Source organism: Gobius niger (assembly GCF_951799975.1).
Source record: "Gobius niger genome assembly, chromosome: 22".
Classification (NCBI taxonomy): Eukaryota; Metazoa; Chordata; class Actinopteri; order Gobiiformes; family Gobiidae; genus Gobius; species Gobius niger.
The window spans coordinates 11963926-11979073 of NC_136873.1; the positions used below are offsets into that span (position 1 = coordinate 11963926).

Consider the following 15148-nt stretch of genomic DNA (forward strand, 5'->3'; position numbering starts at 1 on the left):
AGTGAGTTGAAAAAGTGAGTTGAACCCCCCCCCCCCCCCCCCCCCAAAAAAAAAAGGATGGAAAAAAATATGATGACGGGAGGAAAAAGCTCCATTTCGATGAGCTTTGTAGATCTTAGCTTGAGGCGTTACACTGGCCCACAGGATTTGGGTAAAGCTGAACTGAAGAAAATGCTCTCGGTTCAGGCGGGAGTTAAGAGGTTAAAGGCAGCATCACAGCTCCTTCTTTACACTTTTCAGAAGCAGCTTTTATTGATATTTCCTATTTTCTTTATGCTCAGCGTGACGTGGCGTTTGGCGAACCAGCGACAAAGGCTTCTTGCATTTTTAATTTCTCCCTTATCCGAGGTTTAGTGTGTCCCACATGAATAAATAAACATTAACCCTGCAGTGACAGAGGCCTGACTCTGCATTAATGGGGGAAAATAATATGAATGTGAAAGGTTTATTTGGTTGATTTATGAAACACTAAAGCACCTTTACAGATCACATGGGAGAATAAACTACTAGAACTGCATCATGCGACTTCTCTAAAGAAACGTCACGGCTGAAGAAGGGTTCACTCGATCAGTATCAAGGGTCACTTCTGGTTTCTCGCTGAGAGTTGGACATTTCGGCCTCGTGAAAGCTCCGGGATGTGATTTTCTGTGAAACCCGACCCTGTTAATGAGTGATCTGAGGGAACAAAGGGAGCGGACGAGTGTGGGGCCGCGAGCTAAACATTAGCCCGAGGTCTCGCCGAGCCGTCACACTCCTCACGTTCGGAGTCTAAACTGTCGGCTGTGGTCCGAACTTAAAAACGCTTCGACTGTGGCATCCCGAATGACCTGTCGCAAAAGCCCCGCCCCCTCAGCTGATGTACACGAGCTCCAGGCAGGAAGTGGAGTTTATCGTGGCCGAGTCTCCAGCTCGTCTGCAGGCCGGTGGGACGACAGTGACATTGAATTTTTATCACATTTTTGTTGATTTTTTGTTGATTTTTTGTTGATTTTTTGTCACATTTTTGTTGATTTTTTGTTGATTTTTTGTTGAATTTTTGTCACATTTTTCTCACATTTTTGTTGATTTTTTGTTGATTTTTTGTTGAATTTTTGTCACATTTTTGTTGAATTTTTGTTGAATTTTTGTCACATTTTTATTGAATTTTTGTCACATTTTTGTTGCATTTTTCGTCACATTTTTGTTGCATTTTTGTCACATTTTGTTGAATTTTTGTCACATTTTTGTTGAATTTTTGTCACATTTTTGTTGAATTTTTGTCACATTTTTGTTGATTTTTTGTCAATTTTTTGTCAAATTTTTGTCACTTTTTTGTTGAATTTTTGTCACATTTTTGTTGAATTTTTGTCACATTTTGTTGAATTTTTCTCATTTTTTTGTTGAATTTTTGTCGCATTTTTGTTGGATTTTTGTTGCATTTTTGTCACTTTTTTGTTGAATTTTTGTTGAATTTTTGTTGAATTTTTGTCTTTTTTTGGTGAATTTTTGTCACATTTTTGTAGAATTTTTCGTCACATTTTTGTTGAATTTTTGTCACATTTTGTTGAATTTTTGTCATTTTTTTGTTGAATTTTTGTCATTTTTTTTGTTGAACTCCTCACGTTCGGCCGCAGGGGGCGGAGCCTAAACTGTTGGCTGTGGTCCAAACTTAAGTCTCCGAAAACGCTTCTACTGTAGCATCCCGAATGACCTGTCGCAAAAGCCCCGCCCCCTCAGCTGATGTATATGAGCTAGCGCTAGCTACAACTGCGGTTTTTTCACTTCTACTGAACAATCTGCTGTGAGAAAATATCCACATGGGCCCGATCCGAGGCCTGAGGTGAAAGAACAAACGCAGCTCGGTGCCTTTGTTTTGGAGACGCATTGTTTTGTGTCAACACTGTCTGCTGTCGCTGCTAAAGCTCAGGTTTATCAGCACCAGGGCCACACAGGAGGCACAGCTCAGGTCCAAACTATGCAGGGCTGAGCTGGGACAAAACCAGGGCCAATCAGAACTCAAACCTAGGGCTGCTCGATTATTGAAAAAATAATAATCACGATTATTTTTGTCATAATTGAAATCACGATTATTCAAACGATTATTTGTTGCCTTTAAAAAAAAACATCAAAAAAGTGACAAAAATCCATTAAAAAAGTGACAAAAATCCATCAAAAAAAATACAAAAATCCAGCAGAAAAAGACAAAAATCCATCAAAAAAGACAAAAATCCATCAAAAAAGTGACAAAAATCCATCAAAAAAATTACAAAAATCCAGCAGAAAAAAGACAAAAATCCAGCAGAAAAAAGACAAAAATCCAGCAAAAATTGTGACAAAAATCCATTTAAAAAAAAGACAAAAATCCATCAAAAGTGACAAAAATCCATCAAAAAAAGTGACAAAAATCCATCATAAAAAGTGACACAAATTCATTAAAAAAGTGACAAAAATCCATTAAAAAAGTGACAAAAATCCATAAAAAAGTGACAAAAATCCATAAAAAAAGTGACAAAAATCCATAAAAAAGTGACAAAAATCCATAAAAAAAGACAAAAATCCAGCAAAAATAGTGACAAAAATCCATTAAAAAAAGTGACAAAAATCCATTAAAAAAGTGACAAAAATCCATTAAAAAAGTGACAAAAATCCATTAAAAAAGTGACAAAAATCCATAAAAAAGTGACAAAAATCCATAAAAAAGTGACAAAAATCCATAAAAAAGTGACAAAAATCCATAAAAAAAGACAAAAATCCATTAAAAAAGTGACGAAAATCCATCAAAAAAGTGACAAAAATCTATTAAAAAAATGACAAAAATCCAGCAAAAAAAAGACAAAAATCCAGCAGAAAAAAGACAAAAATCCATCAAAAAAGTGACAAAAATCCAAAAATTAAAAATTAGAAAAAAAAAAGTGAAGAAAAAATTGAAAATAAAGAAAATTTGAAAATAAATAAATAAATAAATCGCAAAAAAAAAATTATAATCGATTTTTTGCGATTATGCTCATTTTGTAATCGTTTACTGTTGTAATCGAAATCGTAATCGAATTTTCGATTAATTGCACAGCCCTACTCAAACCTGCGGCGAAATCAGCCCACTCGACCAGCAGGAAGGACTGAACCAGGTCTAAAAGAGAGAGTGTGGAATGGGCTCAGACCTGTTCACCACAACTGCATCTGAGGCAAATCACTTATAACACCAGACTAACCATATAAATGTCTGTGTCGCATTTTTGAGGGACTATTTTCCTGCAGATCACTCCGCCGCCGCGTAGCTTACACAACCACGAAGCTGATGCTGCTCAAATATAAGGTATTTTAAATGCAAAATGGTAGCGACATTTACAGTGGGGCAAAAAAAGTATTTAGTCAGCCACCAATTGTGCAAGTTCTCCCACTTAAAATGATGACAGAGGTCTGTAATTTTCATCATAGGTTCACTTCCTGGATTTTTTTTCACATTCTGTCTCTCACAGTTGAAGTGAACCTATGATGAAAATTACAGACATCTGTCATTATTTTAAGTGGGAGAACTTGCACTGTATATGGTTAGTTAATGGTTAAAAAAAATCACTTGTATCTACGGCACCAACAGTAACTTTACCTCATTCGCTCACTCAAAGAAAACGCCACATCAGATCATTTTGAAAGTGTCAGTTCAGCATCAATTCTTTTATAAGTCAATTTTTAACAAATACTGTTGTCGACGTCAATAACCTTTGCAATAAAAGTTGGAAAACTGTGAAAGTTGATGCTACAGCGCTCTGTGATAAACACCAAGACATCACAACAGTGTTTCCTTAACTTTGCGAAAGGAGTGAAACAGCGCCCCCAATTTGACGCTGGTGGTCAAAAGGTGTACTGCATCCATATTTACCATTGAGAATGAATGGGAGAGCGTTAGTATTGCAGCACAAAAGTAGGTCACTCTCTGGGCCCCACTTTGGGAACCCCTGGTTTAGTTAATTTGAGTAATTGACATTCTACCCCTGTTATAGTACAAGCATCTGTTTAGAGAAGTTCCTCTTATGTCGTAAAGGATAATGTTAACACAACATCCTGTATACGACTAGACCGTGGTGAATACGAGAAGCTTCAGTAAATGATCCAAGTAAAACAATCAGTAAGTGATAGTAGTAATAGTAATTTTACACCTGAGCAAATACCATCATAACTGACATGACGAGTTCTTCTAGTAATGGCTGGTTAACCATATGTTTATTATATTTTCATTAACCCCTTAACTCCCACCTGAACCGAGCACATTTTCTCCAGTTTGGCTTTACCCCAATCCAAAAGCTTCTGGAAAAAAGGTGGGAAAATAGCAACAAAACTGAGACGAAAACAATGATGGAAATGTGACCAAAAAGTGACGAAAACATTGATGAAAAAATGATGAAAAATTGATGAAAAAGTGGCAAAAATGTCCCCAAAATGTCACAAGAAATTGAGAAAAAATTGATGAAAAAATGACAAAAAAATGACAAAAATGTGACAAAAAAACGTCACTGAGGGTCACGTGTGTTCTTTCCACCTTCCTTTAGTTCTTATTACCTGAACATTTCAGTCACAGATTTAGTCTCATAACTGCTTTAGATTTAACAAAAGTATATCGGTCTGCGAAGTTAACCCCTTAACTCCCGCCTGAACTGAGAGGATCTTTTTCCTCACGTCATCCGATTTTTTTTCCATCATTTTTTTGTCGGGGATTCAACTCATTTTTGTCACTTTTTTGTCACTTTTTCTCATATTTCCTCACATTTTTCTCTCTGGTTTTTCTTTTTTTTTGGTCAATTTTTTTTCTTTTTTTGGTCAAATTTCAATCACATTTTTGTCATTTTTTGTCACATTTTTGTCATTTTTTCGTCAATTTTTTAAATCAAATTTTGTCATTTTTTGGTCACATTTTAATCACATTTTTGTCAATTTTTTTGGTCATTTTTTTGTATTTTTTTGTCCATTTTTTGTCAATTTCTTGTGACATTTTTGTGCCATTTTTGTCACTTTTTTGTGACTTTTTGTCATATTTTCTCACATTTTTCTCTCTTTTTTTTCTTTTTTTTGTCAATTAAAAGTCTCAGATTTAGTCACATAACTGCTTTAGATTTAACAAAAGTATATCGGTCTGCGAAGTTAACCCCTTAACTCCCGCCTGAACTGAGAGGATCTTTTTCCTCACGTCATCAGATTTTTTTCCCATCATTTTTTTGTTGGGGATTCAACTCATTTTTGTCACTTTTTTGTCACTTTTTCTCATATTTCCTCACATTTTTCTCTCTTGTTTTTCTTTTTGTCAATTTTTTTTCTTTTTTTAGTCAAATTTCTTGTGACATTTTTGTGCCATTTTTGTCATATTTCCTCACATTTTTCTCTCTTTTTTTCTTTTTTTTGTCAATAAAAAAAAAAAGGTCAAATTTTAATCACATTGTCATTTTTTCGTCAATTTTTTATCAAATTTTGTCATTTTTTGGTCACATTTTAATCATATTTTTGTCATTTTTTTGGTCATTTTTTGTCACTTTTTGTCATATTTTCTCACATTTTTCTCTCTTTTTTTATTTTTTTGGTCATTTTTTTTTAATATTTTGGGTCAAATTTTAATCACATTTTTGTCATTTTTTTGTCATTTTTTTTTGTCATTGTCTCTATGTATGGATGCTCAAAATGGAGAAGCCTGAAGCAATAAAACCAAATTAAATTAAAAAATGAGCTTCTAGGTAAATACAATAAACCCTAGCTGGACCTCTAAAAAAGAAAAGAAAAGGTAACTTATGATGGTAATATGTTCTAATGTGTTTGAGCATATAATGTGTACCCTTTTAAATGTAAAACTTAAGGTATTAAAAGTAAGGTAAGGTAGTTTTACGTTAGTTAGGTTAGGTAGGAAATAGGTATGTAAGGTAATATGTTACTCAGGTTACTAATGTATTAATGTATGTTTGTTTTTAATATTGTGTCTTATCTGAAGCTAACTGTTGCTTCAAGGGTGTCCCGTTTATGAATATGCATTATCCATGAATGAAAAAGTAAATGTTTTTACTGCATATTCGTAATAAACTGAACCAAATGTACGCATTTGTATGAGCAGGCTCAGCGCTATGGCATTTCTATCATTTCTGTGGTTTCAACATACACAGACGGCATCTCGTCATAGAAGGGGGCGTGGCCTCGCCGAGGGGGAAAATAGAATCTTTTGGGAAACACAATGTTCAGTAGGTTCAGTAACTCTCCAGTGAGTTTCAGAAATATTCATGGTTATTTTTTTTAAGAGTTTTTAATGTTTTTTTCTCACATGTTAGCCGGTATGCTAAAATAGAATATTTTGGGAAACAACATTTTTCACTCTTTTTTGCCATTTTCTGGTGGAATATGAACTTATTTATCACATACAAATAAAGTCAAGTGTAAATCGGGCCCATATGGATATTTTCTCACAGCAGATTGTTCTGTAGAAGTGACGAAAACGGCAGTTGTAGCAAGCATTAGCTAACCGTTAGCATTAGCCCGATGCTAACATGTAGCATCAAGTTAGCATTCTCTGTTATTCATGTATTTATGGGCTGTTGAACCACTTTGCTCCTCCCCATGTCTTTGTATCTTTATTTAGTAGAAAACTATATTCATAATTCAACGTTTGTTAAAGTAGTTTTTGAATAATTAGTTAGAGAAAATGTTTTCAAAATAGTTTTCCTCTTAACTGTTTTCAAAAATGACCATTTATGGGCGATTCCAGAGATCTATAGATACAGACGGCATCTCTAGAATCGCCCATATATGGTCGTGTTTGAAAACAATTTGGAGAAAAATCTAAATTTTCTCTAATTATTCAAAAACTACTGTAACAAACGCTGAATTATGAATATAGTTTCTACTAAATAAAGAAACAAAGACATGGGGAGGAGCAAAGTGGCTCAACAGCCCATAAACACATGAATAACGGAGAATGCTAACTTCATGCTACATGTTAGGATCGGGCTAAAGCTAATGTTTAGCTAGCGCTTGCTACAACTGCCGTTTTTTCACTTCTCCTGAACAATCTGCTGTGAGAAAATATCCACATGGGCCTGATTTACATTTGACTTTATTTTTGTGTGATAAATAAGTTGATATTCCACCAGAAAATGGCTAAAAAAAGTGAAAAATGTGTTTCTCTAAAGATTCTATTTTCACCCTCGGCGAAGCCACGCCCCCTTCTATGACGAGATGCGTCTGTATCTATGTTCAGGGACACTGACGACATGTATAAGACAAGCGTCGCCACAGCAAGGACACAGACACAATATCTTCAATTCTAGATTAGATTAGATGCCCTGACCCTGGTCAAGCAGACGTCTGTTTAGCTGTACAAAGGCTACAATGCCCACTTATCAGTTGTCCATAAAACATAAGTAATATGATTACAATAAACATATGCTAATATACAGTTGGATTTCCATAACATTACCGGCGCAGCAGCTACGCTAACCCCGGAAGCACCGACTTTAGTTAATAATACTTTTTTTAGCAGTAGGTGCAGCATTTTTGGCTAATGAGTCTGAGAGATAAGTAGGTTCAGTAACTCTCCGCTGAGTTTCACAAATATTCATGGTTATTTTTTAAGAGTTTTTAATGTTTTTTTCTCACATGTTAGCCGGTATGCTAAAATAGAATCTTTTGGGAAACAACATTTTTCCCTCTTTTTAGCCATTTTCTGGGGAATTATCAACTTATTTATCACATACAAATAAGGTCAAGTGTAAATCAGGCCCATATGGATATTTTCTCACAGCAGATTGTTCTGTAGAAGTGAAGAAACGGCAGTTGTAGCTAGCATTAGCTAACCGTTAGCATTAGCCCGATGCTAACATGGAGCATCATGTTAGCATTCTCCGTTATTTATGTGTTTATGGGCTGTTGAACCACTTTGCTCCTCCCCATGTCTTTGTATCATTATTTAGTAGAAACTATATTCAGAATTCAGCATTTGTTAAAGTAGTTTTTGAATAATTAGCTAGAGAAAATGTTTTCAAAATAGTTTTCCTCTTAACTGTTTTCAAAAATGACCATATATGGGCGAGTCATAGAAGGGGGCGTGGCTTTGCCGAGGGAGAAAATAGAATCTTTAGAGAAACACAATTTTCCATCTTTTTTGCCATTTTCTGGTGGAATATCAACTTATTTATCACACAAAAATAAAGTCAAATGTAAATCGGGCCCATATGGATATTATCTCACAGCAGATTGTTCTGTAGAAGTGAAAACCCGGCAGCTGCAGCAAGCGCTAGCTAACCGTTAGCATTAGCCCGATGCTAATATGTAGCATCATGTTAGCATTCTCCGTTTTTTTATGTATTGATGGGCTGTTGAACCACTTTGCTCCTCCCCATGTCTTTGTATCTTTATTTAGTAGAAACTATATTCATAACTCAACGTTTGTTAAAGTAGTTTTTGAATAATTAGAGAAAATTTACATTTTTTTCAAAATTGTTTTCCACCTTAACTGTTTTCAAACATGACCATATATGGGCGATTCCAGAGATCTATAGATACAGACGGCATCTCTAGAATTGTCCATATATGGTCATGTTTGAAAACAATTTGGAGAAAAATCTAAATTTTCTCTAATTATTCAAAAACTACTGTAACAGACGCTGAAATATGAACATAGTTTCTACTTAATAAAGAAACAAAGACATGGGGAGGAGCAAAGTGGCTCAACAGCCCATAGATACATGAATAACGGAGAATGCTAACTTCATGCTACATATTAGCATCGGGCTAATGCTAATGTTTAGGTTAGCGCTTGCTACAACTGCCGTTTTTTTCACTTCTACTGAACAATCTGCTGTGAGAAAATATCCATATGGACCTGATTTACACTTGACTTTATTTTTGTGTGATAAATAAGTTGATATTCCACCAGAAAATGGCTAAAAAGAGTGAACATTAAAAAAAAGCTTATTTTATTTTTTACTTAGATCGTAGCAGTGACTCTACCCTGGCAAAAAAAGGAAGTACAAGAGCCGAGCCTATCGTGACAGTGCTTCATCAGGAGGAAGACGCTCTGTAATGCACTGACTGACGGAACAGGTGGGACAAGTGTAGAGATGAACTAAATACAGGCTGGCGCGAGGACGCTTGGTAGTTAAATATAGTCTTTCTTTACGCACGCGCCGTCAGGAAGTGGACGCTCGGGCTGCGCCTCCTCACGCCGAACTTTGCGCGTCAGAAACCTCAGTATTTGGATTCATCCCTCCCTCGTGGACAGTCGATCACCGATATTAGCGTGAAAAGCGTGACTTCACAATATCAAACCGGGCGCGTGACATTTACAGGATTGAACACGTGCGAAAGAAGCAGCTCCACTCACCTACGCGCGCGCTTCCTCCTCTCTCCGCTCGTTCCCTTTTCTCACAACTCCAAACTCCAAACCACAGCGGAATAAAAGTGTGGCGTGTTAAAAAAAAGCAGAGCCAGGCGGAGAAGTCGAGCTGCGCGTGCGGGTCGTGGGGCCGGGTTTGTGGACGCGCGCGCTGGCCGACTGTGAGGCGCCCTGGGCAGGACGCCGGACTTCAGGTGGCGCGGATACAACAAAGCCAGGGCGCGAGGCGTGTTAGGATTATGTCACTGCCGGACAGCGACGCGCAAGGTTATGACAGATGTGCACTGTACAAACGTGTGCAAACGGGGAAAGTCTGGTTAGTCTGGTGAGAAGGTGTCAGACCAGAAGAGCCGTCTGTTGACTGTTTAACCTCTTAACTCCCGCCTGAACCGAGAGGAGCTTTTTCCTCACGTCATCAGGTTTTTTTTCCATCATTTTTTTTGTTGGGTATTCAACTCATTTTTGTAACTTTATTTGTCTTTTTTTTTTCTTCACATTTTTTGTCATTTTTTAGTAATTTTTTGTCAAATTTTTATCACATTTATCATTTTTTTTGGTCATTTTTTGTCACATTTTTGTCATTTTTTCGTCAATTTTTCATCCAATTTTTGTCTTTTTTTGTCACATTTTTATCACATTTTGTCATATTTTTCTTGTGACATTTTTGCCACTTTTTCATCAATTTTTCGTCACTTTTTTGTCATTTTTTTGTCAAATTTTTTGTCAATTTTTCTGTCAAATTTTCATCACATATATCATTTTTTTTGTCATTTTTTGTCACATTTTTGTCATTTTTTCGTCCATTTTTCATCAAATTTGTGTCTTTTTGTTACATTTTGGTCATTTTTTTGGTCATATTTTTGTACATTTTTTGTCATATTTTTGTAATTTTTTCGTCATTTTTTAATCACATTTTTATCATTTTTTGTCACATTTTTGTCATTTTTTGTCCATTTTTTGTCATTTTGTTGTGACATTTTTACCACTTTTTCATCATTTTTTTCAAGGCGTGTTAGGATTATGTCACTGCGCAGCGTTATGACAGATGCGCACTGTACAAACGGGGAAAGTCTGGTTAGTCTGGGGAGAAGGTGTCAGACCAGAAGAGGCGCATTGTGGGACAGAACTTGTGCGGTGACTGTTTAACCCCGTAACTCCCACCTGAACCGAGCACATTGTCTCCAGTTTGGATTTACCCTCTGGAGAAAAGCTTGTGGAAAAAAGCTGTGAAGAAGCAAAAAAAATGAGACGAAAACGATGATGGAAATGTGACAAAAAAGTGATGAAAAATGGATGAAAAAGTGGCAAAGATGTCACAAGAAATTGACAAAAAATGGACAAAAAAATACAAAAATGTGACAAAATGTGACAAAAAAATGACAAAAATGTGACAAAATGTGACCAAAAAATGATAAAATTTGATTAAAAAATTGACGAAAAAATGACTAAAATTTGATTAAAATTTGACCCAAAATATTTTAAAAAATGACCAAAAAAATAAAAAAAGAGAGAAAAATGTGAGAAAATATGACAAAAAGTGATGACAAAAAATGACCAAAAAAATGACAAAAATGTGATTAAAATGTGACCAAAAAATGACAAAATTTGATTAAAAAAAATTGACGAAAAAATGACTAAAATTTGACCAATTTTTTTTTTTAAATTGACAAAAAAAAGAAAAAAAAGAGAGAAAAATTTGAGAAAATATGACAAAAAGTGACAAAAAAGTGACAAAAATGGCACAAAAATGTCAGAAGAAATTGACAAAAAATGACAAAAAAAATGACAAAAAGGTGAAAGGTAAAAACAAAACTTGTAATAATGTGAAATCTTAATATTTCCAAAGAATAATAATACAAATATATTAACCTCTTAACTCCCGCCTGAACCAAGAGGATCTTTTTACTCATCAGATTTTTTTTCCATCATTTTTTTGTTGGGTATTTAACACATTTTTGTAACTTTTTTGTCATTTTTTTGTCACATTTTTTTCGTAAATATTTCATCACATTTTTGTCACATTTTTTTGTAATTTTTTGTCAAATTTTGGTAATTTTTTGGTCAAATTTTTATCACATTTTTGTCATTTTTTGTCATTTTTTCGTCAATTTTTTAAATCATTTTTTTGTCATTTTTTTATCACATTTTTGTCATTTTTTGTCACATTTTTTCGTCAATTTTTCGTCAATTTTTTTAATCATATTTTTGTCCATTTTTTGTCACATTTTTGTCATTTTTTTCGTCAATTTTTTATCCATTTCTTGTCAATTTCTTGTGACATTTTTGCGACATTTACGCCACTTTTTCATCAATGTTTTCTCACTTTTTTGTCACATTTCCATCATTGTTTTCGTCTCAGTTTTGTCTCTATTTTCCCACCTTTTTTCCAGAAGCTTTTGGATTGGGGTAAAGCCAAACTGGAGAAAATGTGCTCGGTTCAGGTGGGAGTTAAGGGGTTAATGAAAATATAATAAACATATGGTTAACCAGCCATTACTAGAAGAACTCGTCATGTCCGTTATGATGGTATTTGCTCAGGTGTAAAATTACTATTACTACTATTACTTACTGATTGTTTTACTTGGATCATTTACTGAAGCTTCTCGTATTCACCGCGGTCTAGTCGTATACAGGATGTTGTGTTAACATTATCCTTTACGACATAAGAGGAACTTCTCTAAATAGATGCTTGTACTATAACAGGGGTGGCAACGTCAGGCCCGGGGACCAAAACCGGCCCTCGAGATGATATTGAGAAATATTCTGACCCAAATCAGAGCTCAAATGCCTGTTAAAGTACTCTAGAAATGTGAAAAATATTTGTTGTAATTTTTTTGTCAAATTTTTGTCACGTTTTTGTTATTTTTTTGTCACATTTTGTCACATTTCTGTCATTTTTTTGTCAATTTGTCGTCAATTTCTTGTGACATTTTTGCCACTTTTTCATCAGTTTTTTGCCAATGTTTTCTCACTTTTTTTGTCATTTTTTCGTCAATTTTTTAAATCATATTTTTTTCATATTTTTGTCATTTTTTTTTATCACATTTTTGTCATTTTTTGTCACATTTTTGTCCTTTTTTCGTCAATTTTTTTAATCATATTTTTGTCCATTTTTTGTCACATTTTTGTCATTTTTTCGTCAATTTTTTATCCATTTCTTGTCAATTTCTTGTGACATTTTTGCGACATTTTTGCCACTTTTTCATCAATGTTTTCTCACTTTTTTTCACATTTCCATCATTGTTTTCGTCTCAGTTCTGTTGCTTTTTTCTCCCCTTTTTTCCAGAAGCTTTTGGATTGGGGTAAAGCCAAACCGGAGAAAATGTGCTCGGTTCAGGTGGGAGTTAAGGGTTAACCCCCCCCCCCCCCCTATATATATTTCTACAGAGAAAGGGGCACGAAATACAAACTACTTAGAGGGGATACTCAACTACATGTACTTCACTTAAGTAGTTTTTTCACACTTCTACTGGAGTAATATAATCAAATGACTCAGACCCTGGCTTTTTACTGCACAACACACGATAGGTCACACATCATAATCAAAATGAATGTAAATCTCTGCACAGTTGCTGTAGAGCAGGGGGGCCCTAACGTTTTTGTCTCCGAAGCCAAAATGAAAAAGTGCCTGTGAGTCGCGGGTCAAACACGGCGATGTCAAGCACGAAAAACACATAACTGCAAATTATAAAGTGACTTTTAATGTTTCGACAGCCCACATTTGCATTTGATTCTATCTATGCAAATAACATGCTATATTAAAACGAATGGTAACTATGGCAAAAGCCTAGTTTTAGAAGAACAAAACCAACAATTGTAGCAATTTAGTGTAAAAAAAACAACAGAATAAGCGCCTGTATCTACAGCACTTACAGTAACTTTACCTCACTCGTTCACTCAAAGAAAACGCCACATTCGATTATTTTTTAAAGTGTCAGTTCAGCATCAGTTCTTTTATAAGTCACTTTTTAACTTGAACCTTTGTTGACGTCAACAACGTTTGCAATAAAAGTTGGAAAGCCGTGAAAGTTGCAGCTACAACGCTCTGTGATTGATAAATTGGCTTGTTGCGCGGTGTGGCTATGCTAGTTCCTCTGACCTGAAGGTGTGAGCGCCTGGACTTCCTGTCTGTTTTCTTTTCCTGGAATAATAATCATATTTTCTAAAGATTATGTTGTGGGCGGTGAGTTCCCGGTAGACGATCATTTACTGTGTTCAAATCATGAAGTTCAGATCAGAGACGCCTGTGATCATGAAGGATCGATAGTTTGTCTTGAAGCTAAAGGCTAACATGCTATAAAAATATATATAAAGGCACTATTTCAAGTTGTGTAATGCATTAACCGCTTAACTCCCACCTGAACCGAGCACATTTTCTCGACGAAAACAATGATGGAAAAGTGGCAAAAATGTCACAAGAAATTGACAAAAATGTGACAAAAATGTGACAAAAAATTGTAAAAATGTGACAAGAAAATGACAAAAATGTGATAAAAAATGGACAAAAAATGGACAAAAAATTGATGGAAAAATGGGTCAAAAATGTCACAAAAATGTCACAAGAAATTGACGAAAAATGACAAAAATGTGATAAAAAATTGACAAAAATGTGACAAAAAATTGTAAAAATGTGACAAGAAAATTACAAAAATGTGATAAAAAATTGACAAAAAATGGACAAAAAATTGATGAAAAAATGGGTCAAAAATGTCACAAAAATGTCACAAGAAATTGACGAAAAATGACAAAAATGTGATAAAAAATTGACAAAAATGTGACAAAAAAAATTACAAAAATGTGATAAAAAATTGACGGGAGAAAAAAAAAAAAAAAAAAAGTGAACAAAAAGTGACAAAAATGATCTGATGACGTGAGGAAAAAAGATCCTCTCGGTTCAGGCGGGAGTTAAGAGGTTAAATTAGCCTTTAGCTTCAAGACAAACTCACTGATCCTCACAAACATAAACGTCTCGTCTATGGAAATATTTCTACCAGGAACTCACTGGTCTGAGCTCATCTTAATAGAAATGAATACGAACAGGAAGTACTCGCGCCCACAGCTTCAGCTCAGAGGAACTAGCGTAGCCACATTGTGCAACAAGCCTATACCAAGACACCACAACAGTGTTTCCAAAAGGAGTGAAACAGCGCCCCCAATTTGACGCTGGTGGTCAAAAAGTGTACTGCATCCATAGTTACCAATAGGTAGCGTTCACGATTTCGAATGTGATGATGTCATAATGTCAGATGGAGGGCAGGGCCAATGCAACTCTATGGGAGAAATGCAGTTTTTGGAAGAAATCTCCAAAACGAAAATTGAGAAATGTTTTTCCTCTTTAGTATTTGATCGTGATTGGATTCACAAACCTGTGATATTATTTTTTTGTCTGAAAGTCCTTTCTATTGGACAACATCATGGTCATGTTTTCGCACATTGTCACCACTTTTTGACATTTTTTAGAGATAATAATTGGACATTAGTTCATATGTGCCGACAGAGGAGACAATGAACTTTGTGACAGTTTTTGCTTCATGTGGATTCCTCCAGTCATGACTGAGATATGAGCCAAAAAACAAAGACTTAAAAATATGCATTTTGTCAGTTACCACCGTTACCATAGTTGCCGTCAGTTGACCTCCACCTCAATGTTAAACTATAGGCTCTTTAGAATGTTGTGATGTCACGTGAACGCTACCTATGAGAACGAATGGAAGAGAGTTGGTATTAACCACAAGCAGCACAAAAGTAGGTCACCCTCTGGCGGGACAACAGAATTGTTTCTTTGGGCACCCTGTAGAGATGATAATG

The 15148-nt window shown here is 35.1% G+C and overlaps 1 protein-coding gene across 1 annotated transcript in view; it reads left to right on the forward strand.

Annotated features, from left to right (window-relative positions):
• The window catches only part of LOC306981220 (uncharacterized protein), a 76346-nt gene that overhangs the window by 5369 nt on the left and 55829 nt on the right, over positions 1-15148 (forward strand). The window lies entirely within an intron of this gene.